The sequence below is a fragment of the Cherax quadricarinatus genome, chromosome 30 (genome assembly GCF_038502225.1).
Source record: "Cherax quadricarinatus isolate ZL_2023a chromosome 30, ASM3850222v1, whole genome shotgun sequence".
Taxonomy (NCBI): Eukaryota; Metazoa; Arthropoda; class Malacostraca; order Decapoda; family Parastacidae; genus Cherax; species Cherax quadricarinatus.
In genome coordinates, this window is record NC_091321.1 from 15,903,054 (window position 1) to 15,913,338 (window position 10,285).

A 10,285-nucleotide genomic window follows, 5' to 3' on the forward strand; every position below is an offset into this window, starting at 1 on the left:
TGTGTATTGTGTGTGTATTGTGCTTGTGTATTGTGTGTATATTGTATGTGTATTGTGTGTGTATTGTATGTGTATTGTGTATTATGTATGTGTGTCTGTATTATGTGTATTATGTATGTGTGTGTGTGTGTTGTGTGTGTATTATGTGTGTGTATTGTGTGTGTGTATTATGTGTGTGTATTGTGTGTGTATTATGTGTATTATGTGTATTATGTGTGTATTATGTGTGTATTATGTGTGTGTATTATGTGCGTGTATTATGTGTGTATTATGTGTGTGTATTATGTGCGTGTATTATGTATTATTTGTGTATCATGTATGTATTGTATGAGTATTATGTGTATTATGTCTATTATGTATGGGTATTACGTATGTGTATTATGTACGTATATTATGTATGTGTGTATTATGTATATATGTACACACGTACCTATGTACGTATATATACGTACGTACATAAGTACTTACATATATACATAAAACCATACAAATATACACGAAGTTCTGAAAAAATGCGAAACTAGAAAAAAAGCAAAACTCTGAGACTGCAAGCCTCTGGTTATTGAAGAGACGCACAACCAGGGAGTAACACCATCTTTAACACGTTAAATATTACTACAATAAAAAAACAGAGACAGGAATACTCACATAGTATGAAATAGTGTCTCTCCCTCTCTCTCTCTCCCTCTATCACACACTCGTCTGCTGCTCCACACAGCCACAACCTATTTCTCACGAGGCGGCTCCTTATTCTTGCTTCTACCGTGTATAAATCCCCTGCAACATGCTCGGTAGTGCAACACAGCAGTCCGCACACTTAGGTAGTTAAACAGGTCACGATTAACTACACATCTTGATGAAATTATTCAACAAAATAGAAGTGAGATGCCAGCACACAGAGGGAGTGTAAACATGACGGCCAGCAGAGTGCGCCTCCACCTCGCTCACTCACCTCAATACTATCGTTTATTAAGTAAGTAAAGTAAGTAAGCAAGTAAGTTTGTTCAGGTACAGGTATACATAAATAAAGCTACATAAATTATCATTAATAGTAACTTATGTGTAAATTATCTAAGATAAACCTCCCCCCTAAAAAGTCAGAGTGACTTATTTCCATCAGGATCCTTAACTTATTTAGGCACAGGTACAAATAAGTACAATTACTTACATAATGTAAATTAGTTTCACTTGTGTCCTTTTACTTAACATAGTGTAAATTACCAGGAATAACCCGAAAAAGTCATGCTAAGTAACTTATTTCCATTGAGAGTCCTAGAATAATCATATATCAAGGACCCACTGGAAATAAGTCACTGTGACGAAATTTACACTACTGTATAATAATTGTACTTATGTGTACCTGTACCTGAACAACCTTACTTTGTAAAACAACTGTAGTCATATAAAGACTTGTAGAAAGAATTTATCATCAAATATATAGTCTCTATGCAACTGGAGCAATAATACTGTACTTATTCGCCTTATAAACATACACACTATACCCCTGTACCACAACATAAACTGAAATTACAGATAAGATGTAGAATAAGGGTAAATACTACGTATTTTGATGTAGTTAGATGTTTCTACGGTGTAGAGGATTATCGTACATGAAGAGAGTTCTCCCCGCCTGAGTTTCTGGACTCCCCGCTAGATAACTCTGCCATCGTCACCACTACAAGCCGCCAAATTTAACTTCATAAACATGGATGAAGATCAAAGAGGCACAATACCGTCACTGGAACAATACAAAATTAACCCGCACATAGGAGGAGCTTACGATTAAGTTTCGATCCGACTTGGACCTTTTACAAGCCACATTTTGTAAATGGCCCAAGAGTCAGGCAACTGTCTAAGATTCCTCTCTCTGGTCTCTTCTCTCCTCTCTCTCTCTCTCTCTCTCTCTCTCTCTCTCCTCTCTCTCTCTCTCTCTCTCTCTCTCTCTCTCTCTCTCCTCTCTCCCTCTCTCTCTCTCTCTCTCTCTCTCTCTCTCTCTCTCTCTCTCTCTCTCTCTCTCTCTCTCTCTCTCTCTCTCTCTCTCTCTCTCTCTCTCTCTCTCCTATGTGAGAGGGTTATTTGTGAACATAAAAATGGTATAAAATACCAACAGGTTGTTAGGCAAGACACATATGCAACAGTTAGGTATCTTTATTTCGAAACGTTTCGCCTACACAGTAGGCTTCTTCAGGCTTCTATTGCTTTTCCGTTACCTCGACTGAAGAAGCTCTGAAGCCTGGTGTAGGCGAACGTCGAAATAAAAGAATCACCTAACTGTTGCATATGTTTCTTACCTAACAGGATTATTTGTGTATAAAGATATTAGGTAAAAGGGCACAAGTGCAACTAATGCGACATTTTACTGTGGCAACGTTTCGCTCTCCAAGAGTTTTATCAAGCCGTTACAAAGCTCCTGGAAAGCGAAACGTCTTGCCACAATGAAATGTCGCATTAGTGCACTTGTCCTTCTGAAGATTGGGACACTTATGCAACATATGGGAATCTTTATTTAGGAAACGTTTCGCCACACAGTGGCTTCATCAGTCCAATACAAAGCAGGAAGGTGAAAGGAGAGGAGAAGTTTGAGGTAATCAGTCCCTCAGCCTGGAGCCGATGTGTTCAGTCCATCAATCTTGTAGAATGTACAGCATAGGGCCGTAGACGTGGCTTATATACTGTAGTCAGGTGAGGCGAAGCTGAGGAACTGATTACGTCAAACTCCTCTCCTTTCACCTTTCTGCTTTGTATTGGACTGATGAAGCCACTGTGTGGCGAAACGTTTCCTCAATAAAGATACCCGAGAGTTGCACATGTGTCTAATTTATCACCAACATTATTACACGGAGAAAGATCTTTATTTCATTGGAATACATAGAGGTTACAGTGAATGGCCTGTCAGTTTGTATGACTCAGTTTGTATGACTCAGTTTTTAGCAAGCCGCTAACCAGACTGAGAGTCGAAGATCAAAATGAATTTTTTATGAGAGAGCCACAAAATTTGATTAACACAAGCCTATCCGATGTTATCCTGACGCCAAATGACTTCGAACAGGCGATAAATGACATGCCCATGCACTCTGCCCCAGGGCCAGACTCATGGAACTCCGTGTTCATCAAGAACTGCAAGAAGCCCCTATCACGAGCCTTTTCCATCCTATGGAGAGGGAGCATGGACACAGGGGTCGTCCCACAGTTACTAAAAACAACAGACATAGCCCCACTCCACAAAGGGGGCAGTAAAGCAACAACAAAGAACTACAGACCAATAGCACTAACATCCCATATCATAAAAAATCTTTGAAAGGGTCCTAAGAAGCAAGATCACCACCCATCTAGAAACCCATCAGTTACACAACCCAGGGCAACATGGGTTTAGAACAGGTCGCTCCTGTCTGTCTCAACTATTGGATCACTACGACAAGGTCCTAAATGCACTAGAAGACAAAAAAGAATGCAGATGTAATATATACAGACTTTGCAAAAGCCTTCGACAAGTGTGACCTGGAGTTTACCTGGAGAGAGTTCCGGGGGTCAACGCCCCCGCGGCCCGTGTCTGTGACCAGGCCTCTTGGTGGATCAGAGCCTGATCAACCAGGCTGTTGCTGCTGGCTGCACGCAAACCAACGTACGAGCCACAGCCCGGCTGATCAGGAACTGACTTTAGGTGCTTGTCCAGTGCCAGCTTGAAGACTGCCAGGGGTCTGTTGGTAATCCCCCTTATGTGTGCTGGGAGGCAGTTGAACAGTCTCGGGCCCCAGACACTTATTGTATGGTCTCTTAACGTGCTAGTGACACCCCTGCTTTTCATTGGGGGGATGTTGCATCGTCTGCCAAGTCTTTGCTTTCGTAGTGAGTGATTTTCGTGTGCAAGTTCGGTACTAGTCCCTCTAGGATTTTCCAGGTGTATATAATCATGTATCTCTCCCTCCTGCGTTCCAGGGAATACAGGTTTAGGAACCTCAAGCGCTCCCAGTAATTGAGGTGTTTTATGTCCGTTATGCGCGCCGTGATGGCTCTCTGTACATTTTCTAGGTCAGCAATTCTACTTGGGTGGAACAGGTAACAAACAACCCGTACTTAGGGGGAGAAGACATGTGACAAGGTTTTAGCCTAGGACAAGACCCAGGACAGACCCAAGATAGACCCAGGTAAAACCCATGACAGACCTAGGACAGACCCAGGTCAGACCCAGGATAGACCCAGGATAGACCCAGGACAGACCCAGGATAGACCCAGGACAGATCCAAGACAGACCCAAGACAGACCCAAAACAGACTCAATCAACGTGATAAAGATTCCTACAGTAAATGCGGGTTATTTGTCAATTTAAATTTATCACGGACAATACTTTGATTACCAACTCCAAGACAAACATAACCGGAAATGCTCTGGAAAACGTACAAATGAGGATGACAAAGTTGATCCCTTGTATCAGAAATCTTTCCCATGAGGATAAATTGAGGACCCTAAGTCTGCACTCTCTAGAAAAGTGTAGAATTATCCGAAATGCATTGCAAGTTGCCCGAAATGCAATGCATATTGGTGAAACTATTTAGGTTTTAAAATTTTCCACTATGGCTGCTTTTTTTTTTTTTGAAGATGGCAGCTGGGTCTGGTGCAGTGCTCCATCCTTGAGTGGAGATGATCAGACTGGGTGGGTCATTGGGCTAATCCGGGGGGGGGGACATGGACCTGCTCCGCATGGGTCAGTAGGCCTGTTGCAGTGTTCCTTCTTTCTTATGTTCTTATGTTCTTATGTTCTAACACTGGCGCGGAACATCATAGGCTTTCTGGTATATTAAAACTTAAGAAAGAAGAAGCACTTCAGAGGGCCTACTGGCTCATGCTAGGCAGGTCCAAGTCACACCCGCTTAAGAAGGAGCACTGCCGAAGGCCTACTGGCCCAAGCTAGTCAGGTCCAGGTCACACCCAGTCATAAGAACATAAGTACATAAGAACGAAGGAACACTGCAGAAGGCCTACTGGCCCATGCGAGGCAGGTCCAAGTCTCCTACCGGCTTAAGCTAATGCACCCAACCTAGTCAGGTCAGGTCACATTGACTTAAGGGAGGAACCCGGCAACCGACCTGGTAGCACAAGCTATCAGGTCCAACTCACACCCACCCACATCCACTCATGTATTTATCCAACCTATTTTTAAAGCAACACAACGTTCTGACCTCTATAACTGTACTCGGGAGTTTGTTCCACTCATTCACAACTCTATTACCAAACCAGTACTTTCCTATATCCTTCCTGAATCTGAATTTTTCCAACTTAAAACCATTGCTGCGAGTCCTGTCTAGGCTAGATATTTTCAGCACACTATTTACATCCCCTTTATTTATTCCTGTCTTCCATTTATACACCTCAATCATATCCCCCCTAATTCTACGTCTTTCTAGAGAGTGCAGATTCAGGGTCCTTAGTCTATCCTCATAGGGAAGGTTTCTGATACATGGGATCAACTTTGTCATCCTCCTTTGTACATTTTCCAGAGAATTTATATCCATTCTGTAATACGGTGACCAAAACTGTGCAGCATAGTCTAAATGAGGCCTAACCAAGGATGTATAGAGTTGAAGAACAACCTGAGGACTCATATTATTTATGCTTCTTGATATGAAGCCAAGGATTCTATTAGCTTTATTGCGAACACTTATGCACTGTTGTCTTGGTTTCAGATTACTGCTAACCAGAACTCCTAAATCTTTTTCGCAATCCGTAATATTAAGATCTACATTATTTAGTTTATATGTGGCATGGTTATTGTCCTGTCCAACATTTAGAACTTTGCATTTGTCTATATTAAACTGCATCTGCCACTTCTCCGACCACTGCATCAGTCTATTCAAATCTTCCTGGAGTGCTCGAATGTCCTCGTCAGAATGAATTCGACGGCCTATTTTGGTGTCATCGGCAAACTTGCCGATGTCGCTCTTTATGCCCTCATCTATGTCGTTTATGTAGATTGTGAACAGCAGGGGGCCCAACACTGACCCCTGTGGAACACCGCTCGTGACGCTTCCCCACTCTGATTTCTCCCCATTTATGCAAACTCTCTGCTGCCTATTTGTCAACCATGCCTCTATCCAGGAAAAAATTTCTCCTCCTATTCCATGTGCTTTAATTTTCCTCAATAGTCTCTGATGTGGGACCTTGTCAAAAGCCTTACTGAAGTCCATATACACAATATCACATTCATTACCATGATCTACCTCCTCAAATACCTTAGTGAAAAAAGTTAATAAATTCGTAAGGCAGGAACGCCCCTTTGTAAAACCATGCTGAGATTCGTTGATTAATTTATGCTTTTCAAGGTGGCTACGAACTGCCTCGGCAATTATTGATTCCATAAATTTTCCCACTATGGAGGTTAGGCTTATTGGTCTATAGATCGAAGCTAAGGACCTGTCACCTGCTTTGAAAATAGGTATCACATTCGCCATTTTCCACTTATCTGGCACCATGCCAGTTTGTAGTGATATGTTGAAAAGATTAGCCAAAGGTTTGCTAAGCTCCTCTTTACATTCCTTTAGAACACTTGCATACAGTTCATCAGGGCCTGGGGATTTGTTAGGTTTTAATTTATCTGTTTGCCTAAGGGCCATGTCACTTGTGACCCTAATCGTGCACAGTTTATTATCGTCCTGTTCTACATAATTTATCATTTCTGGAATATCGCTGGTATTACCTGGAGAGAGTTCCGGGGGTCAACGCCCCCGCGGCCCGGTCTGTGACCAGGCCTCCTGGTGGATCAGAGCCTGATCAACCAGGCTGTTACTGCTGGCTGCACGCAAACCAACGTACGAGCCACAGCCCGGCTGGTCAGGAACCGACTTTAGGTGCTTGTCCAGTGCCAGCTTGAAGACTGCCAGGGGTCTGTTGGTAATCCCCCTTATGTATGCTGGGAGGCAGTTGAACAGTCTCGGGCCCATGACACTTATTGTATGGTCTCTTAACGTGCTAGTGTCACCCCTGCTTTTCATTGGGGGATGTTGCATCGTCTGCCAAGCTTTTGCTTTCGTAGTGAGTGATTTTCGTGTACAAGTTCGGTACTAGTCCCTCTAGGATTTTCCAGGTGTATATAATCATGTATCTCTCCCGCCTGCGTTCCAGGGAATACAGGTTTAGGAACCTCAAGCGCTCCCAGTAATTGAGGTGTTTTATCTCCGTTATGCGCGCCGTGAAGGTTCTCTGTACATTTTCTAGGTCGGCAATTTCACCTGCCTTGAAAGGTGCTGTTAGTGTGCAGCAATATTCCAGCCTAGATAGAACAAGTGACGTGAAGAGTGTCATCATGGGCTTGGCCTCCCTAGTTTTGAAGGTTCTCATTATCCATCCTGTCATTTTTCTAGCAGATGCGATTGATACAATGTTATGGTCCTTGAAGGTGAGATCCTCCGACATGATCACTCCCAGGTCTTTGACGTTGGTGTTTCGCTCTATTTTGTGGCCAGAATTTGTTTTGTAAACTGAGAGGAAGTATATGTTAAAAATTCTACACATTTCCTTATCACTGTCAGTGAGCTGACCCGAGGAACTTTTGAGTGGGCCTATCTTGTCCCTGATCTTACTTCTGTATACCTGAAAGAATTCTTTTGGGTTAGTCTTCGATTCTCTTGCAACTTTAACCTCATAATCTCTTTTTGCTTTTCTAATTCCCTTTTTTATTTCTCTCTTTAAGTGAATATATCGATTTTTTAATTGCCCCTCTCTTCTTTTGATTTGCCTATATATGCCTCTCTTTTGACCAATCAGATATTTTAATCTATTGTTCATCCATTTAGGATCAATTTTGTTTGATCTGATTTCCCTATTTGGAACATAATTTGACTGAACAGCTAGAACTATGCCCTGGAAAGCGTCATATCGGCAACCATCACCACCTACCTGACCCTTAGTCAGGTCATTCCATTTCAGCCCACCTAAATAATTTTTTCAGTCCTATGAAATCAGCCAAGCGAAAGTCAGGGACGGAGACTTGATTGCCATTATTAGGGGAATTCCATGATATATTAAAACTGAGTGATTTGTAATCACTTTCCCCAAGCTCATCAATAACCTCAAGATTATTAATTAGTGTTTCCCTACTGGCAAGAACCAAGTCAAGGAGGTTATTTCCCCTAGTTGGCTCTGTCACAAACTGTTTTAAAAAACAATCCTGGATCGTATCAAGAAAGTCACCTGACTCTAAATTTCCTGTCAAATTGCTCCAGTCAATCTGTCTATAGTTGAAATCTCCCATTAGCACAACATTTTCGTATGTAGATGCCTTACGAATTTCGTCCCATAGAAGTTTGCTGCACTCCCTATCAAGATTTGGGGCCTTGTAATTCACACCCAAAATTAGTTTTTCTCGGCCCTCGAGAAGCTGTAACCAAACAGATTCAGTGGCTGACGCTTCTAATTTTATATCTTGTCTAATACAACAATTTAAATTGTCTCTGACATACATTGCTACTCCACCACCTTTCCTGTTGACCCTGTCAGTGTGGAATAATTTATAGCCTTGTATGTGACATTCAGAGGGCATCTCTCTATCTTTCAGATTGAGCCAGGTCTCTGTTATATCAATAATATCTATGTTTCCTGCACTTGCAATTAATCTTAGCTCATCTATCTTATTTCTTACACTCCTGCTATTAGTATAGTAAACCTTAAGGGAGCTAGTCCCTTGCTGCCCTCTGCTGTCCCCCTTTGTTTGCTGACCTGATCTATTGTCTTTATTTATAACTTCATGCTGAATGCCTTTTATACATTTACTGTTTCCAACCCTAGTGTTGCAACCTGCTTGTTTCCCACACACACCCATACCTCTATCTTCTATCAGTTTAAAATCATAGGCATTTCACCAATGGCCTTCTCAATTGAGTTTGCAAGTGCTACCACCCCAGCCCCAGAAAGATGTACCCCATCCCTTGCATACATATCATGTTTGCCATAAAAGTTGTTCCAGTTGTCAATGAATGGGATTACAAGTTCCTTGCAGTATCTGTCTAGCCAGCAATTTACACCAATTGCCCTAGACAACCATTCATTTCCTACTCCCCTTCTAGGCAAGATGCTACTTATGATTGGGACCCCTCCCTTAGACTTAATGAAATCTATAGCTGACCTGTACTTATCTAGCAGCTCTTCTCTCCTACCCTTCCCAATATCATTTCCACCAGCACTGAGACAGATAATGGGCTTGTTCCCATTACCTGACATGATATTATCCAGCCTGTTAACTATGTCCCCAACACCAGCTCCAGGGAAGCACACTCTATCTCTCATCTTCTTATTCCTATTACAAAAAGCACGGTCAATATATCTTACCTGAGAGTCACCAACCACAAGAATGCGCTTACCTCTGTTAGCAGGGGCAGTAGTACCCTTACCTTCACTGGCCACTGAAGTACATTCATCCTGAAGAACAGAGAAGCGATTTCCTACCTTCAGATCTTCACTCTTAACTTTCCTTATTCTGATTCTCCTCCCATTACTGGGAACCACTCGCCACTTGTAGCAGGTGCTGGACTGCACCTCACTGCTGGTAGCCGTTGCTACCTCCCCACCTACAGCCTCCTCACAGCGAGAGACAGACTGCACCTCACTGCTAGAAGCCTCATTCCCCACAACTCCAGCCACCTCACACTCTCTCCCAGACCCACTGAGGTGGACCCTCAGCCTCCTAATCTCCTCCTGGAGAAGCAAAACCTCCTCCTTCAACTCTCCAACCTCAATTTTTAAAACACTGCAGAAGCAAGCCATGCTTTGTAACCGTCCACGCTAATCTCCAAAGCAGCTCAGGGTCTGTGACCTCACGTGACGACTGACCACTGACCACTGATGTAATTGTCTAACGCATTTTTAAAACTACACAACGTTTTAGCCTCAATAACTGTACTCGGGAGTTTGTTCCACTCCACAACTCTATTACCAACCAATCCTTTCCTATATCCTTCCTGTATCTAAATTTTTCCAACTTAAAACCATTGCTGCGAGTCCTGTGTTGGTTAGATATTTTTAGCACGTTATTTACATCCCCTGTATTTATTCCTGTTTTGCATTTATACACCTTAATAATATCCTCTCTAATTCTACGCCATTCCAGAGAGTGCAGATTTAGGGTCCTCAGTCTGTCCTCATAGGAAAGATTTCTGATACATGGGACCAACTTTGTAATCCTCCTTTGTACTTTTTCCAGTGCATTTATATTTATTCTGTAATACGGTAACTAGAACTGTGCAACATAATCTAAATGAGGCCTGATAAGTAAGACATATTTGCAACAGTTAGGTAT

The 10,285-nt window shown here is 42.4% G+C and overlaps 1 protein-coding gene across 8 annotated transcripts in view; it reads right to left on the bottom strand.

The window, feature by feature from the left end:
- LOC128692672 (serine/arginine repetitive matrix protein 2) overlaps positions 1–936 on the bottom strand; it is a 76,366-nt gene extending 75,430 nt beyond the window's left edge. For all 8 annotated transcript variants that reach the window (XM_053781951.2, XM_070089943.1, XM_070089942.1 and 5 more), the window contains exon 1: positions 649–936. The gene's annotated coding sequence lies outside the window, so the exon portion shown is untranslated. The remainder of the gene's footprint in view (positions 1–648) is intronic.
- Positions 937–10,285: the final 9,349 nt, after the last annotated feature.